The sequence below is a fragment of the Aotus nancymaae genome, unplaced genomic scaffold (assembly GCF_030222135.1).
Source record: "Aotus nancymaae isolate 86718 unplaced genomic scaffold, 86718_ANA_hifiasm-v0.15.2.pri h1tg000088l, whole genome shotgun sequence".
Classification (NCBI taxonomy): Eukaryota; Metazoa; Chordata; class Mammalia; order Primates; family Aotidae; genus Aotus; species Aotus nancymaae.
In genome coordinates, this window is record NW_026988503.1 from 192,521 (window position 1) to 212,154 (window position 19,634).

Here is a 19,634-nt window from a genome sequence, read left to right on the forward strand (position 1 = left end):
TCTTGAAAAAGAGTGTTGAGATCATGATCAAAGACTGGTCTTTTTGGTTGAGATATAGAAAGTGCCAAATGTCAGATAACATTCAATTAATCTGAGACCCAGTGAACATTTGGGTCAAGCCAACAAATTTATCTTTATTTGAGCTCTTAGCAACCTGTATGGCAGGTGTTTATTACTATTGGACAAGTACCTTCTGTTTATCTGGAAAGCGTTCATTGAGACATGAGTCTCCATTATATAGGTGTGACATGATGTGGTAAGAAGTTGTCATGCAAACCCATGTTGTAAGGAACCATGTTTTATTAGGAGGAGATGATCATGATGAAGAATTTCTTAGACAAAATGTAGATTTGACTCATGTTTAAATCACCCCCAATTATAAGATCACCAGAGAAAATGTGTCATCATCCTCCATGGAATTGTGCTTATTTCAGGCAAAATTATTTCTGATGCATATCACTCCTTTCTTGATACCTGATAAATAATAACTCCAGCTGTCAAGTTCTGATGCAAGAGATGGAAATTCCATTTTTCTTTTCTTCTACAGGAAACACAAAGATCCTCCATGCAATCTTCTGGGCTATAGTCATATAGTATGATTTATGTATTTCTTGTATGTTTCTTTCTTTTTAAATCTGGAAGTATATTCTTTTGTTTTATTGGGCTATTTATTCTCTTGACATCTTTGGATGTGAGTTAATAGAACCATGATAAAAGGATAGAGAAGTAGAACAAACAAGCCTGATGGTGTAGATTTAGGACTGCCTGACAGATTAGGGATAGCAAGGAGAGGAACAAAAGATAAAATCACCTGATTCACGTGCACTGGGATGGTCCAAAAAAAACCTAGTGCTTGAAGTTTCACTATGCTGTAACTCTGGAAAAAGAAACACAGAAAAGATTAGGTTATTATTAAAGCAATTGAGAAAAAAATGTTTTTCTTTTAAAAATTAATTTTGATATACAAAATCTAAAAGCTTAATTTACCAGCCTGGAACAAGGCTTTGTGCTCAATGGGCATTTTATAAACATTTTTTACTTAAAGTCAGGGGAAGAGTTTATGGATGTAAGAATAATGGAATTGAGTGGACACACAACGATGATTTTATCTGCACAGAAGAGTATCCACTCCTGTTCTGGCCATGCCCCATCCATGTGGCTGAAATTGGAAGCTGCCATTGGCCTACAGATCCTGCTGTTGGTGATTGATGTAGAAATGGAAACCTAAATTAAAATAATCCTAGTGCCTTCCCTCCATGGTAATTGGCCCAAAGAAGAACACTTAACATAAGCTGAGCCACTTGGAGGACTTCCCTGGATTTGTCAAATTGGAACCATGGAAAGTGATAAAACTGGTATAACGTAAGCTTGAAAACTGCTGGCAGCTACTGTGCCTTGCTCCGTACTCAGGAGGAAATGAGTCTGAGATGGTGAAGTCAACCTGTGGATAGAGATAAGACCGGAAAGAGTCCTGACCACATTTGACCCTGGTTCCAGCTGTCCACTAATCCAGTTTTATCCCTGCCCCTTATAATATTTGGTCACTTCAGCCAACACTGTCCCATGAAAGAGTTTTAACTAACACAAGGAAAAATTAAACTTGAACAAGATAGATTTGGGAATAATCTAGGCTCTAAGCAATGGGAGGTAAAGGATTATATCATTCATCTTTATAATCACAGTGCATAAAATAGTGCTTGGTACACAGTTGGCAGTCAATAACTCTACAGTTTTTCAAAATATATTTATTAAGTGTCTGGAGAACATGCTAATTACTGAGAATAAAATAGTGAGCAAGACAAATGCAGTCCTTGCCCTTAAGAAGCTTTCAAGTGGAAAGCACAGAGAAGATGATAACTGGCAATTGTATTATAATAAAAAGTAGTACTTTTTTTTTTTTTAAGAGACTGGGTCTTACTCTGTCTCCGACACTGGAGTACAGAGGCATGATCATAGCTCACTTTAGCCTCAAACTCCTGAGGTCAAGCCATCTTCCCGCTTCAACCTTCTGAGTAGCTGGGACTACAGGCATATGCCACTGCTCTTAGCTAATTTTTTTTTATTATTTTTTATAGAGATGGTGTCTCACTGTGTTGCCCAGGCTGGATTTGAACTCCTGGCCTCAAGTGGTCCTTCTGCCTCACCCCCAAAGTGTTAGGATTATAGGCATGAGCCACCACCCTGGACAAGTAACACTTTTTTGATAGGGAAAATATATGATTAGTTATAGTTTTGGTGTGAACAAGTAGATAGCCTAGCTAATCCAAGTTAAAAAGGGAATTATTAGGTAATGGGTTGTCTCACAGAACACAAGAGGAGGAATGCAGCCTGACTTTTGGGAGGACAGGGACTGGGAACTGGAGTCATTGTCTCCCCAGGAAATGTTCTTTCTGACTCTTTTCTCTGCTTCTTCTTTTCTTTTTCAAAAAAACTGTCTTATTTGTCTCCAGACCAAGTGCTGTTATAAAACTGGTCACAGCTTTTAAGTACAGACCTGTCCAGAGAAGACAATTATATTGACCAGAATTCCCCTAGGAATATCTACTCTTGAAAGTAATGCTTCAATAAGCTCTTTGATTAGCTGATTGGCTTAGTGAGTGAGCCCTCAGGGCATGCTCAAGTCTGAAAAGATGATTGCTGTAAATTGCTATGCACAAAACAAGGAGGAGAATTAGTGTGGCCCAGGAGAGAGACAGAGCTGGGAAGGAGAGAAAGAGGGGAGGGACTGTATGAACTCTCTCCCCTCCATTCCATTTATAGCAAAGACTATTACAATTATAAGATACTGGGGATGATAGATATTTTACTGGAAACTAACAAAAGAGCTGAGTTGTGTGGGTTGCAGCAAAGCAAGACAGTACTGGGAGCAGGGACAAACAAGTCACACAAGCTAAAGGCTAAGCCACCTGGAGAGACTGACTCATTCTCTTTGTTAAATTTCAGACTGCCAGGAAAGAATTCTGGTTGGCTTATCTTGGAACAAGTGGGGCTGATAGAAGTGTGGGATTATGTACAAAATGACTGTTGGATCCACATTTATGTTGGGGTGGGCTGGGGTGTTACCAGTGGAACGTATCTGAGTTACTGGTAGCAAATTTGTATGAGTTTGCAGCAACCTCAATTCTTGCCTCCTAAAAAGAAAGAATTCCACTGAGGGGAATAAGGGAGAAAAACAGACCAAGGCAAGGTTCAGACCAGAAGTGGAAGTTTCTTTAAAAAGGTTTTAGAATAAGAAAGAAAAGAAAGTACACCTGGAAGAGACCCAAGCAGGAAACCTGAAGGACAAGTGTGGCATTTAACCTTGATTATAGGACTTTAAAGACTGGCCCACTTCTGATGTCTTCCATCCCTTCCCTTTCCCATGATTCTTCACTTAGGGTGGGCTGCCCAAATGCACAGTGCCCTCCTTATCCTTGGGAAGTGAACACTCGTAGTGCGTTTAGGACATTGTATGCATAGCCATCTGAGGCTCTCTTCCCTTTTCTGATGGAGTGCCACCAGAAGGTCATACTCTGCCATTTTGCCTTGTAATGCGCGTGCCCAGGAAGTTGATTTTTCTCACATCTGCATTCAATCAACACTTTAGTGCAACAGGTGTAGACCATCAGGAAATGGCCTCTCCCGGGCACTGGTTGCCAATTTATCACTTTTATAGATGCAATGTGATAACGGCCAAACCATCAGTCAACATTCTTGGTAGAGGGGAGAGAGCCCTCTCCTGCCCTGCTCACGCCTAACTACGTGTAACAGAGGGACAGTTAAAGGCATTTCTTGTGAACTGGCCAGAGCTTTAAAAGGTCTTCAATACAGGACAAAAATGGGTGTCCAGAATATATGTGGGAGAAACATCTCATCCAAGCTAAATATACTTTGAGTAAAAGAATTTAGCCAGGCACAGTGGCTCATGCCTGTAATCCCAGCACTTTGGGAGGCTGAGGCAGGCAGATCATGAGGTCAGGAGACTGAGACCATGCTGGCCATGGTGAAATCTGGTCTCTACTAAAATACAAAAATTAGCCAGGCATGGTGGCACATGTTGGTAGTCCCAGCTACTCAGGAGATTGAGGCAGGGGAATCGCTTGAAGCTGGGAGACCGAGTTTGCAGTGAGCTGAGATTGTGCCACTGCACTCCAGCCTGGTGAAAGAGCAAGACTCCATCTCAAAAAAAAAAAAAAAAAAAAAAAAAAGAATTCATACACAGAACTTTCTTGGATGGCTTGGCAAAAGCTGTGATAGACACAGAAGAAAGATAAAGCTATGAGTCAGTAGAAGTCTACAGTGAGAAAAAGACATGAGGTGAACAGAGAGTCAGGAGAATCTGCAGTATCAAGAAAAGTAGAAGCCAAGACAGAGAGAAACACTGGAAGCCTGTGGATGAAGACGGTGAAATAATGAGACACGATCATGTGGCAGCTGAAGAGTGTTCCAGTTCTCCTTGAGGTCTGACTTGGTGAGCAAAGGGCTATTATCCTGAGGCCTGGCTGTTTTGTTTAACTTCTGGATCTTTTTCTGTGTTTCTGTGTCTGTGTGATTGTGTATGTGTGTCTACCTTACCTACCTTCCTAATTTGTTAATGTATCCTTACAAATAACTCCTATTACGTAGATGTCCTCTGCATGTTTATGATCCTGGGAATCTGAGAGAGTTTAGTAACAAAACCACCAAGGAAGAAGGGATGGAAGAAAACAGAGAGAGAAAGAGAGAAAGTGAGAGAAAGAAGCAAGTGTGATCAGGGCTAGCATATTCATTCTTATTATCAAGTAAGAGCTAACTTCTGTCCTCCAATTGCTGTTTTTTTCTTATTTTGGTTTTCTTCCCCATCTCTACTTCTTTATTCTTGGTAATCCTTTCTCTCCTAGCCTCCAAATAAAAACCTAATCCTACCTATCTTTCTCCTTTCCTGTTCTATTTAGTTACAGTAATGATCAATGATGTACAGATGCTCACCAGGTTACTCAACACTTGACTCATGCAAATTTGATCTTATACAAACTATCACATAAGGAACATAGTGAAGTTTTAGAGATGTAGAAAATTTGCATTATATATGAAAACAAAAAGTAGCCGAGTGCATAGATGAATGTTAAAAAACAAATTGCCCAGAAAGGATCCAAGATGGTTGAATAGGAACAGCTCTAGAGTGCAGTTCCCAGTAAGAACAATGCAGAGGGTGAGTGATCACCACATTTTGAAACAAGTTTTTACTGCCTACAGACCAGGAGATTCCCGGGCTGAATAGCACCACGAGTTGTGAGCATGGCTGTTTCAGTCCGCACAGCGGGTCGCTGCACAAAAACTCACACAAATGTGGGTGGCCATTTCAACTGGCACCTGGAGTGCCTGGGAGACAGAGCTACCCATTCAACTGAAAAAAAGGGGGCTAAAACAGGGAGCCAGGTGATCTGGCTTGGCGGGTCCTACCCTCACACAGACCAGCAATCTGAAGTGCTCTGGATTGAGAATTTCACAGCAAGCACAGATGGACCCAGGATGGTCCAGTTCTGTAGGGGGAATGGTGTCTGCCAGTACCAAGGCAGTCCACCACTACCAAGGCAGTCCGCCATTACCAAGGCAGTCCACCATTACCGAGGCAGTATGCTATTACCGAGGCAATCCGCCATTACTGAGACAATCTGCCATTACCAGGGCAGTCTGCCATTACTGAGGCAGACTGCCATTACTGAGGCAATTCTAACTGTACCTCTGTAAACAAAACCACAGGCAAGTTGACACAGCAGCTGGGCAGAGCCCACAACAGCTCAGCAACACCTCTGCTGGCAGACTGTGACAAGGCTACCTCCTTGCTGGGCAGGGCATCTCTGAAAAAAGGCAGCAGCACATCAGGAACTTATAAATAAAGCCCCAGCTTCCCAGGACAGAGTACCTGGGAAAATAAGGTGGTTATGAGTTCTGCTGCAGCAGACTTAAATGTACCTGCCCAGCAGCTCTAAATGGAACAATGGAGCTCCAGCACAGCACTTGAACTCCTATAAGGGACAGATTGTCTCCTCAAGCAGCTCCCCGATCACCAAATATCCAAAAAAACACCTCATAAAGGAGAGCTCAGGCTGACATCTGGCAGGTATCCTCTGGGACAAAAGTAACAGAAGAAGAAACTGGCAGCAATCCTTACTGTTCTGCAACCACCGCAGGTGACTCCAAGGCAAGCAGGACCTGCAGTGGACCTCAGCAGTCCTACAGCAGAGGGGCCTGACTGTTAGACGGAAAACTGAAAAAACAGAAAGAGATAACTTCAACATCAACAAAAAGGACATCCACACAGAGACCCCACCTGAAAGTCACCAACTACAAAGACCACAGGTAGATAAATCCACAAAGATAGGAAGAAACCAGTGCAAAAAGGATGAAAACACCCCAAACCAGAAGGCCTCTCCTCCAAGGGATCACAACTCCTCACGAGCAAGGGAAAAAGCTGGATGGAGAATGAGTCTGATGAATTGGCAGAAACAGGCTTCAGAAGGTGGGTAATAAGAAGCTTCTCTGAGCTAAAAGAACATGTTCTAACCCAATGTAAAGAAACTATGAACCTTGAAAAAAGGTTTGATCAAATGCTAACAAGAATAAATGGCTTAGAGAAGAATATAAATGACTTGATGGAGCTGAAAAACACGAGAGCTTCGCGAAGCATATACAAATTTTAACAGCTGAATTGACCAAGCGAACAAAGGATATCAGAGATTGAAGACCAACTCAATGAAATAAAACAAGAAGGCAAAATTGGAGGAAAAAGAGTAAAAAGAAATAAATAAAGCATCCAAGAAATATGAGATTATGTGAAAAGACCGAGTCTACGTTTGATAGGTGTACCTGAATGTGATGGGGAGAATAAATCCAAGCTGGAAAACACTCTTCAGGATATTATCCAGGAGAACTTCCCTACCTAGCAAGGCAGGTGAACATTCACATCAAGGAAATACAGAGACCACCACAAAGAGAGTTCTCAAGAAGAGCAACCCAAAGGCACATAATTGTGAGATTCACCAAGGTTGAAAAGAAGGAAAAAATGCTAAGGGCAGCCAGAGAGAAAGGTCGGGTTACCCACAAAGGGAAGCCCATCCGACTCACAGTGGATCTCTTGGCAGAAACCCTACAAGCCAGAAGAGAGTGGGGGCCCATATTCAACATCCTTAAAGAAAAGAACGTTCAACCTAGAATCTCATATCCAGCCAAACTAAGCTTCATAAGCAAAGGAGAAATAAAATCCTTTACAGACATGCAATTGCTCAGATATTTTGTCACCACCAGGCCTGCCTTACAAGAGCTCCTGAAAGAAGCACTAAACTAGGAAAGGAACAACCAGTACCAACCACTCCAAAAATGTACCAAATGGTGAAGAGCATCGACACAATGAAGAAACTGCATCAACTAATGGGCAAAACAACCAGCTAGCATCAAAATGGCAGGATCAAATTCATACATAACAATATTAACCTTAAATGTAAATGGGCTAAATGCTCCAATCAAAAGACACACACTGGCAAATTGGATAAAAAGTCAAAACCCATTGGTGTCCTGTATCCAGGAAACCCATCTCACATGCAAGGACACACATAGGCTCAAAATAAAGGGATGGAGGAAGATTTACCAAGCAAATGGAGAGCAAGAAAAAGCAGGAGTTGCAATCCTAGTCTCTGATAAAATAGACTTTAAACCAACAAAGATCAAAAGAGACAAAGAAGGGCATTACATAATGGTAAAAGGATCAATGCAACAAGAAGAGCTAATGATGCTAAATATATTCGCACCCAATACAGGAGCACCCAGATACATAAAGCAAGTTCTTAACAACCTACAAAGAGACTTAGACTCCCACACAATAATACTGGGAGACTTTAATACTCCATTGCCAATATTAGACAGATCAATGAGACAGAAAATTAACAAGGATATCCAGAACTTGAACTCAGATCTGGACCAAACAAACCTAAGAGACATCTACAGAATTCTCCACCCCAAATCCATAGAATATACATTCTTCTCAGCACCACATCTCACCTACTCTAAAATTGACCACATAATTGGAAGTAACTCACTCCTCAGCAAATGCAAAAGAACAGAAATCATAACAGTCTCTCAGACCGCAGTGCAATCAAATTAGAACTCAGGATTAAGAAACTAAATCAGAACTGCAAAACTTCATGGAAACTGAACAACTGGCTCTGGAATGTTGACTGGGTAAACAATGAAATGAAGGCAGAAATAAAGATGTTCTTCAAAACCAACGAGAATGAAGACACAATGTACCAGAATCTATGGGACACATTTAAAGCAGTGTCTAGAGGGAAATTTATAGCAATAAATGCCCAAATGAAAAGCAAGGAAAGATCTAAAATCGACACCCTATCATCAAAATTGAAAGAGCTAGAGGAGCAAGATCAAAAAAACTCAAAAGCTAGCAGAAGACAAGAAATAACTAAGATCAGAACCAAACTGAAGGAGATAGAGACAAAAAAATCCTTCAAAAAATTAATAAATCCAGGAGCTGTTTTTTTGAAAAGATCAACAAAATAGACAGACCACTAGTCAGATTAGTAGAAAAGAGAGAATAATCGAATATATACAATAAAAAATGACAAAGGGGATGTCACCACCGATTCCACAGATATACAAACTACCATCGGAGATTACTGTAGAAAACTCTGTGCACATAAACCAGTAAACCTGGAAGAAATGGATAAATTCCTGGACACTTGCAGCCTCCCAAGCCTAAACCAGGAAGAAGTCAACACTCTGAATAGACCAATAACAAGGGCTGAAGTTAAGGCAGCAATTAATAGCCTACTGACCAAAAAAAGCCCAGGTCCAGATGGGTTCACAGCTGAATTCTACCAGACATACAAAGAGGAGCTGGTACCACTCCTTCTGAAACTATTCCAAACAATCCAAAAAGAGGGAATCCTTCTCAAATCATTTTATGAAACCAACATCATCCTCATACCAAAACCCAGCAGAGACTCAACAAAAAAAGAAAACTTCAGGCCAATATCCATGATGAACATAGATGCAAAAATCTTCAATAAAATACTGGCAAACCAATTGCAACAGCACATCAAAAAGCTTATCCATCACGACCAAATAGGCTTCATCCCGGGGATGCAAGGCTGGTTCAACATTCGCAAGTCTCTAAATATAATTCACCACATAAACAGAACCAAAAACAAAAAACCACATGATCATCTCAATAAATATAGAGAAAGCCTTTGACAAAATTCAATAATCTTTATGCTAAAAACTCTGTATAAACTAGGTATTGATGGAACATGTCTCAAAATAATAAAAGCTATTTACAATAAACCCACAGCCAATGTCATACTGAATGGGCAAAAACTGGAAGCATTCCCTTTGAAATCTGGCACTGGACAAGGATGCCCTCTCTCACCACTCCTATTCAATGTAGTATTGGAAGTTCTATCCAGAGCAATCAGACAAGAAAAAGAAAAAAGTTACTCAATTAGGAAAGGGGGAAGTCAAATTGTCTCTATTTGCAGACGACATGATTGTATATTTAGAAGACCCCATCGTCTCAGCCCAAAATCTCCTGAAACTGATAAGCAACTTCAACAAAGTCTCAGGATACAAAATCAATGTGCAGAAATCACAAGCATTCCTACACACCAATAACAGACTAACAGAGAGACAAATCAAGAGAGAACTCCAATTCAACTGCTACAAAGAGTATAAAATAGCTAGGAATACAACTAACAAAGGATGTAAATAAAGGACCTCTTCAAGGAGAACTACAAACCACTGCTCAACGAAATAAGAGAGGACACAAACAGATGGAAAAACATTCCATGCTCATGGTTAGGAAGAACTAATATTGTGAAAATGGCCATACTGCCCAAAGTAATTTATAGATACGACGCTATCCCCATCAAGTTACCTATGACCCTCTTCACAGAACTGGAAAAAGCCATCTTAAACTTCATATGTAACCAAAAGAGAGCCTGCATAGCCAAGGCAATCCTAAGCAAAAATTACAAAGTTGGAGGCATCACGCTACCTGGCCTCAAACTATACCACAAGTCTACAGTAATCAAAACAGCATGGTACTGGTACTAAAACAGAGATATAGACCAATGGAACAGAACAGAGTCTTTGGAGGCAATGCCACACATCTACAACCATCTGATCTTTGACAAACCTGACAAAAACAAGCAATGGGGAAAGGATTCCCTGTTTAATAAATGGTGTTGGGAAAACTGGCTAGCCATGTGCAGAAAGCAGAAACTGGACCCCTTCCTGACACCTTACACTAAAATTAACTCCAGATGGATTAAAGACTTAAGCATAAGACCTAACACCATAAAAACCCTAGAGGAAAGCCTGGGCAAAACCATTCAGGACATAGGCATAGGCAAGGACTTCATGACTAAAACACCAAAAGCAATGGCAACAAAAGCCAAAATAGACAAATGGGATCTAATTAAACGCCAGAGCTTCTGTACAGCAAAAGAAACCATCATTAGAGTGAACCAGCAACCAACAGAATGGGAAAAAAATTTTGCAATCTACCCATCTGACAAAGGACTAATATCCAGAATCTACAAAGAACTAAAACAGATTTACAAGAAAAAAACAAACAAACCCATTCGAAAGTGGGCGAAAGACATGAGCAGACACTTTTCAAAAGAAGATATATATGAGGCCAACAAACAAATGAAAAAAATGCTCATCATCACTGGTCATTAGAGAAATGCAAATCAAAACCAGATTGAGATACCATATCACGCCAGCTACAATGGCGATCATTAAAAAATCTGGAGACAACAGATGCTGGAGAGGATGTGGAGAAATAGGAACACTCTTACACTGTTGGTGGGAGTGAAAATTAGTTCAACCATTGTGGAAAACAGTGTGGCAATTCCTCAAGGACCTAGAAATAGAAATTCCATTTGACCCAGCAATCCCATTACTGGGCATATATCCAAAGGATTATAAATCGTTCTACTACAAGGACACATGCACATGAACGTTCATTGCAGCACAGTTTATAATAGCAAAGACCTGGAAGCAACCCAAATGCCCATCGATGATAGACTGGACAGGGAAAATGTGGCACATATACACCATGGAATATTATGCAACCATAAAAAACGATGAGTTCGTGTCCTTTGTAGGGACATGGATGAATCTGGAAACCATTATTCTTAGCAAACTGACACAAGAACAGAAAATCAAATACCACATGTTCTCACTTATAGGCAGGAGTTGAACAATTAGAACACATGGACACAGGGAGGGGAGCATCACACACTGGGGTCTGTTGGCAGGGAATAGGGGAAGGACAGCAGGGGTAGGGAGGTTGGGGAGGGATAACATGGGAAGAAATGCTAGATATAGGTGACGGGGGTAAGATGGAAGCAGCAAACTACATTAGCATGTATGTACCTATGCAACAATCCTGCATGTTCTGCACATGTACCCAGAAACTAAATATGTAAAAAAAAAAAAAAGTACAAAAATTAGTTGGGCATGGTGGCGGGTGCCTGTAGTTAAAAAAAAAAAAAAAGGAAAAAAAAGAAATCAATTGCCCTCCATCTTCTGTTGACTTGATGCCTCACATCACATTGCCATGTGTTACAATCACAGCTCCCCACCCTTGACTCCACCATAGTACAGGATGCAGTTAAGTGCTCTGACCCTGGGATCTGGCTAGTTGGATTTGTATTCTTTTTCTACCATTTCCTAGCTGAATGCCTTTTGGTAAGTCATCTAAAGCCTCTAAGCCTCAATTTTCTAATCAACGAAATAGGGATAATGTTTCCTTCCTCAGAGTTGTCATAAGAGGTAGATCAGGCATTGAGGTTCAGTGGCATAATCGGTGTGTGGTACTTATACAGACATAGATCAGGTACCCTCATGATAATGACAGTCTGTAGTAAATACCCTTGCTAGTAAATTCAGAGTTTGATGTTGCTGACCCTAATGGCAGACTTCTTCTTTTACCAACCTACATATTAAATCTTTTTCTACTTTTAAGTTATGGTAAAAACAGAAAAGAACAACTGCATAAACTAGAGAGAATCTGTCATAGCAGATCTAGCACTGTGGGGCTTCTGATCTAAGATTAGACTTTTTTTTTTTTTTCTTGAGAGAGTTAAACTGAGCTACTATAGTGATGAAGTGAATTGATATTCCTCCAAAATGCTTTTCCAGATGTTTAGCAAAGTTCTCAATTCCTTCTATTCCAATCATGGTCTCTCATTCTAAGTTCTCCTGGATTGTTAAGTGAAGGGGGTGGGTGGGAGAGGGGTGGATGGGGTGGGATACTTAAACTTGGTTTGGAGAAAGTGAAAGTGAAGGGAGGAGATTAATATTGAAGATTATAACCTAAATATTCTCCCTATAAATACAATTTCCTGCAGAAACTCAGGTCAGATGTCTTTAAGCTGCAGTACAGTAGAATAAAACATTCTCCATCCCTCATTGAATGGAGAATTTATCAGGCTGCATTTTTTAAAATCTCCTTTTGTGGAACTAGTGAGAGTCTCTGGGAACCAAGTTCATATCCATAATAATGAAGCTAGATAAGGGTACATGACTCAGATTCTGCCCATCAAAACAAACTATCCAAGCACCATGTGAAAGGCTTTGATAAGGCCCTGTGAAGACAGTTTATGCCGTTCATTTGTCATTGAATATGGTTTCATCCTTAGCACAACATTTTTAAACAGCTTGATTTAAAAAAAAAAATCAACAGTCCTTGAGTAAGAATGATATCAGGACCACAGTTTTCAATTTAATATTGAGGGCCCGTTTTCATATCTTTTTTAGCTTTAAACTGACTTGTATCATAGTCTAAATTCCAACAGTGACTTTCAAATGCTTCCGGATTAATTCTTTCTTACTTTTGTCATATAGCACAGGTACAGTCTCTTTTTCACTAGTGGTTTTCAAACTTGGGTTTGAGCTGAGGAATCTCTTATCAAATAAAATCTGACTCAGAACCCAACAGCATAATGGAACTGCTCAGGAATTATCTCCTGTCCGGAAAATCATTGCCCTATACCAGAAATACTTTCATTGACAGGTTTCCTAGCTAGAATAGAGGAACATTAAAAATGTAATTTGCTCAAAGAATAGAAATTTGTTAAGTAACACATGAGTAGAAAATAATATATGGTAACTGTATTCATGAAAAAGTTGAATTCCAGGATTAGGCTTTGTGGCCAGAAATACAAATGGCTGTAGGTTCGAGACTGAATTTCGCAATCTGCATTCTCTATCTTCTGCATGTGGGAAGGGCTGGGGCTCTGGAGCAGTACATTAGCAGTTGGCTCTCTTGCCTCTCTCTGGAATGGATATCCTCCCAATAATTCAAAGTTGTACATGTCCTAAGCCCAGGACTTTCAAACTGGGTAACTGATCCAAACACTGGGAATGTGTGTTCAGAATATAAAAAACAGTGGAGACAGTACAAATGATAGTGGCAGAAGGCAGACAAATGCCTAGGTAGATAGGGGCAGGTCACTGGTGAAACCCACCTTGGAACCAAAGATAGTTTACCGCCTGAAAACCAAGCCACAAGTCTCAGATAAATCCATGGATTGGATTGAGAATGTCTCTTCCCGTTCGGCACACTTCCCTCTGATTAATCTCCACCCTTCACCTATTTAACATATACCTACCCTTTCCTAATTGGCTTTTTTACACTGTCATGCCCACCTTTTGTGATGCCTGTGTTTCAGCCTCTTTTGCATACTTACAAGGCAATCAGCACATTCCTCCCCATTCTGACCCCATAAAAGCCCCACACTGAGAGACACAGTGAGAGAGAGAAAGACCACTCAACTTTGGGTGGGGGACCATCCTTGCCTCCTGTCTCCATTGAGAGCTGTTCAATTGCTCAATAAAATTTTTCTTCGCCCTCCTTACCCTTTGATTGTCAGTGTAACTTTATTCTTCTTGGATGCGGGATAAGAACTCAGGAACCACAAAATGAGGATACGAGCTGTAAAACAGGCAGGCTGGGGCACACCCAGCCCAGCTGTAGGCGGAGCTAGTGCACGAGCCAGGTGTGGCCTGGTGGGCTGAGTGGGTGAGATGCCTCCTGCAGCAGGCCTGGGGCCAAGTGAGGCCAGTTTGGGGGCATAGCTGGCCATGGAAGGCCCCAACTGGCAAAGTAGCAAACAAAAATCCTGCCATCACAAAGATATACTCCTAAGTTACTCTGACTTCAACATAAGACTGGAGAGAAAAGAATTTTTCTTCCAATACAAGCACGCCAAACCTTATTTTGCTAAAAGGAACTCTGATCTCAGAGGCACTATTCTACAAACAACAATCCCCTGGATTATATTTGAGATGAGATGAGCCCCCATTTTCCAGTTCTAGAGTGAGATCCTTGGTTTTTATAAATCTACAAGGGAAAAACATTTTAATATCTTGAACCAAGCTACCTGGCAAAGTAGCAGAGTTGAGCAGATTCAAAAGTAAGGCCCTACCTGCACAGTGCAAAGCTAGATGTGTCAAAGCATTATGAATTGTTCATAATATGTGACAATCATGATTACATATTTCAATGTTGTACCTTTGCATTGAAAAGCTTCTTTGCCTGAGTCTTCAGTTTCTCTGTTGTTCTTTCAAAGCAGGCAGCCACCATCTCTGAGAGCTGCTGCTATTATAGTAAATAAGAAGTTATATGCTTCCTGTCTGTCTCCTCATAACTAACGCCATTAAAGTTAGAAGAAACAGTGCTATGCTGAAGCTGGACAATACAGGCTCATTAGAGCTGACTGTTATATTTTCAGGAATTTTATTTTATTAGGTTGGTGCAAAGGTAATCAAAAGTATGTCAAAAAATGCAATTACTTTTACACCAAACTAATACATGCCATTATTAAAAATTAAATTGTATAACCTCAGAATTAAATACATTTCTTTTAAAAAATGTAACAAATAATCTGAACTCATCACATCTTAGTGATTTTACTACATTTTACAACAATCTATGCTCATTATATATGTTCATTTTATCTACATGGTAGAAATGTCATATAATAGTGTGCAACTTTTTCCCACTCCACATTCAGTGATGTCAGGTTGGTAGCCTGAAATCAACTGTGAGCATTTACACCATGGAAAATGGCAAACACAAAACATTAGGGCTTTTATTTCAAGAGAGCTCGTTGTTAAATGTTTACCATCACACCATTGACACTGAGGGTATGAATAGATGTCAATTCCTTTGCCAATACTTGACAAAACAATTACTTATGTTTACATGACTGGCTAGTGAGACTTTTTGCCATCAACTAGCTCTTTTTATAATGTTGTGAGCCTTGATACTCACAACTGAATTCCCTCATTCTCTCTTTATCACCAGTGAAAATTGTAAATCAGCAGCAATAAAGAATTAAATCGGGTTTCAACAAGAAATGAAAATGATGCCAATCAGCTATGTGGGTAGCATTTTATGCTGTTAGAAAAGTAGTAAATATATGAAACTCATAAATCTATTGCGTGAATTTATCAATAAGAGATGGAGAAAAAGCTACCACAAGGGGAGGGACATAAATTGTGCTTTGTGAAAGGAATGTACTAAAATAAGGAAATACACTGCATGGGTTCATTATTTGGTAATAATATGAGTTCGTTAGTTGCTATATATTTGCTGGGCAGTAGTTTGTCCCTGATAGAAAACTTTACTGAAGATCCTGGGATCAGGTCACAGAAGAATGATTTAGTGAACATCTAATGGCTATTGTCAATGTGCTCACATTCAAAGCCAGGCCCATCTGCAGCGGGGCATCCCTTGTGTGGTACCTTTCTGTTTTGTTTCCTTCACCAGGGAAGTCGCAGTATTTCTGCTCCCTGTGAGTCCAGGCCCTGAGCCCCAGAGACTATTCACCTCCACCTTATGTTCTCTATCCCTAGTCCTTGATGTTTGTCCCAGGATTAACCTTATTGCTGAATAACAAATCCTAATAACATTTTCATCGGTGAGTAAGGGGTGTATGTGTGTGTGGTGAGTATATGTGTGTGTGTGTGTGTGTAAGAGTTCTGTTGTAAAATTTCAGAGGGCCAAAAAATTCTGTGACAAATAGTATTTTAATGCAATCTATCTTAAAAATTAAAATTAATACAAAAAATCCATGATTCATAGAATATCAAAATCTGAAATAAAGACCGGATTAGACTTTAGGATAAGGGTACTGTTCCCACTAATGAACCAGGCAGGCTTCCAAGTGGAATGCCTTTATTCCCATTTTCTTTTGTCTCCTGTGAGTTTGCCCAATTAGCTGTTTCTTTTCTCTCCTGAATTTTCAGCTTCTGGTTCTGTATAGGCATTCATTTCCCAAAGCCTACAAACTTGCTGAAGTTCCAACCACCTTTGAAACAAAAACAAAAGCAAGAACTGCCAAATTTCAATTCCCTTGATTCTTCTGCTAACATCCCCCTCACTTTCCTTTATACCAAGTTCCTTGAAAAAGTAACCTGTGCTCAGTGCCTTTACGTTTTTACCTCCCATTTGGCATTTCCTCACTGCACAATGTTCATTATTCCTGTCTCTTTTGTGTGTGGGGTAGACAGGGTCGTGCTCTGTCACCTAGGCTGGAGTGCAAAGGCATGATCTCGGTCCACTACAACCTCTGCCTCCTGGGTTCAAGCAATTCTCTTGCCTCAGTCTCCCAAGAGGCTGGGATTACAGGTGTATACACCACCACGCCCAGCTAGCTTTTGTATTTTTTATTAGAGATGGGGATTCACCATGTTGGCCAGTCTGGTCTTGAACTCCTGGCCTCAAGTGATCTGCCTGCCGTGGCCTCCCAAACTGCAGGGACTGCAGGCATGAGCCACTGCACCTGGCCATTCCTGTTTTCCTGAGAAATCTCTTCTTTTTGACTTCTGTGGTATCACATTTGTATTATTCCATCTTCTACCTCCAAACATTCCTTCTCAGTCTTACTTGCAATCTCATTTATTTCTGCCCTTTCTTAAAATGTTGGCAATCATCAGGTGCTAGCATCATCCTCTGCTTCCCTCACCCTTCCTTCAGTGACCACATCAACTCCCATGAGAGAACTATCAAAAACAAGCATGTGACACTTATTTCCAGCTAGAAAGTCTCTCCTAGGATACAGATTTTTATATAGATCACCTACTAGGCAGCCCCTCTTGGCCACTCACAGACACCTCTACTTCAACATGTCCTAACACACTCGTTACGTAGCTCATTCACCACCACTGTGGCTGACTTTACCTCTACTATTTGTCTGGTTGAATGGCACTAGGAATTCAACAAGGAAGCATGAAGCCACTATAGAGTATTCCTTTTCCTCAAAGGCTGTAGCCCTGAGTACACCTAAAGACACCACCTCTGCCATCCGTGGAGCTGCCAGCAGAAGCTCTCAGAGCTTCACTTAGTGTTCGCACACAGAACTTGCAGGTCAACCTGTGATCCTGGAAAGACATCTCACATTATCACATTGTATTCTTCTTCTCTGCCTTCATCTTCTGCCTGTCTTTTTCCTGCTTCCTCTGTGTCAGAAGTGCTAGCCTTCCTGCTTCTGCCTGGATCTTTCTTCCTCCCATACACAGCTCCCCGCCTTTCTTCTGTCTACTGTTCGTCTGTCTACCGCTAGAAATATCTGTAATCGAGATCTTTCCTGACCACCCCACATAAAAATAGCAACCTATTCCCCTACTGTTCTCGTCTTCCTAACCTGCTTCATTTTCCTTCATAGCACTTACACACACCTGACTTATTTTGTTTATTTGCGTATTTTTCTTTGTTATTAAAATATACATCCCCCGAAACCAGGGTCTATCTCACTAACTATACTTTCATCACCTAGAACAGTGTTCAATCTTTAGTGGAGACACAACATACATTTATTCAATGACTCTATGATTAATTCCCACCATACCTACTCCTTCAACATTTATTGTCTGTATCAGTTTCCTTGGGAATTCCTCACATATTCAATGGCTATTCATGCAGCTCCTCACGCAGGCCTGCAGAGTGCTGGCTGCTGCCGTTGTCGCTGCGGCAGGACTCATTGTCTGCAGTCTGGACTCTTGCAATTGTCTCGTAATTGGTTTCCTTGCTTACAGTCAGTTCTCCTTTTTATCTGTTCTTCATGCTGTTGCTAGGTTGTCTTTACAACTTAGCTCAAATTGATAACTTCTCTGTGAAGCCCTTCTCAATAATTTCGGTAGAATGTCGTGACCTTCCTTGTGCCTCAATATGCCTTGTACAGATGGTTGTCATGGCGCCTATACTATGGCACCTTGCTGAACATATTTATATATCTGTCACATATTATTTGACTATAAACTCACTGAGGACAGATGCTGTAGTCTTTTATCTGCCCTGAGTTTTATTTATCCTCACTGTTTAACACAGTGCCAGGGCTACCATGAATGCTTGATAAATATTCGTTGAATAAGTAACATCATAGTATTATCAATAAATTAACTGTCTTTATGCCAAAGAGTCTAAAGCACTTACCCACAAATCATACTATGTTTTTCTAACTTTTAAAAAAATGATGTGAACATACATCTTTGTATGATAGGTAAGAAGGAGGTATTATTATCTCTGTCTCACAGGAGGAGGATTGGAATTATATCTGCTTCCTAAGATTAGTTTGCACCCATAACTGGATTGATAGCATCAAGTCTGGTGTGCAGATTATTAAATTGGATGCTGAGGGATTAGCAAAGAAAAGTGGAAACATTCTCTGCCTTCAAGGATCACATTACCTGAAAGGGAAGACAATACCCATAGAAAATAAGTAGGAAAATAGGTCTATTGAAGCTCTTTTAAACAATCCTAAAAAATGGACCACTCAGAAACTGAGACAGAAAAAGGAAAAATGCTGAAATGACCTCTGTAACCAAACTGGAACTTCTATTGGAGATCAGCATCCGTATTCAGATGACAGCTGCTCTACCCAGAGGGTCGTACGCAGGAAGACAAGTCACCTCTTCCAAGCCTGCAGTGCTCCCTAACGGCCAGCTGTCCAGAGCATGCAGCGGAATCACAGCATCCTGACAGTTTAATTCTGAGCGTCACTCCCACAATTTACCTGGAGGGGAGAAGCTAAAGGCAGAATGCATAGGGAAATGATGACGAATTCCTAATGACTATTCTAGGTTAAATGCCACTGACAAGCCAATGGGTAGAATGTTTCATTTTGAAGGAGGCTGCTAAAAAATGACTAACACCATATTTCTAAAACTAAATCAAAACTACCAGGGATTCAGCTTCAAAATTGTGATAGTCTGGTTTTCCGGGAAAATGACTGTGCACAAATAGAACAAGGCAGGGAAGTCAATTAACATTTCTAGGCATTTTTCATTTTTGAATAGTTCTTTCAAACCCTCTCCCTCAATGAATCCTCACAACAGTATTGGAAGATAAATATTACTAGTTCCATTATTATAGCTGAAGATATTGTAGAAAAGAAAGGCCCACATGAAAACATTATGTATTTCTATCAGCGTGGACTCATGAATACTTACGGTAATCAGTAGGTTATAATCTTAGTCTCATTTATTTTGTTGCTTTTCCCAGCTTTGACTATGGGGAGTTCCCTTAAAGGACTCTGGTGCCCTTTTCCCATGCCTCGTCATTTTTTTGTTTTCTTTTTTTTTTTAATCAT

General features: G+C 40.4%; 1 long non-coding RNA gene across 1 annotated transcript; it reads right to left on the reverse strand.

The window, feature by feature from the left end:
- Positions 1-278: 278 nt before the first annotated feature.
- Positions 279-19,072, reverse strand: LOC135271621 (uncharacterized). The gene is made up of 2 exons (XR_010339736.1): positions 18,859-19,072; positions 279-877 (listed from the first exon to the last, which is right to left on the reverse strand). It is a non-coding gene; the product is annotated as an uncharacterized LOC135271621 (long non-coding RNA).
- Positions 19,073-19,634: the final 562 nt, after the last annotated feature.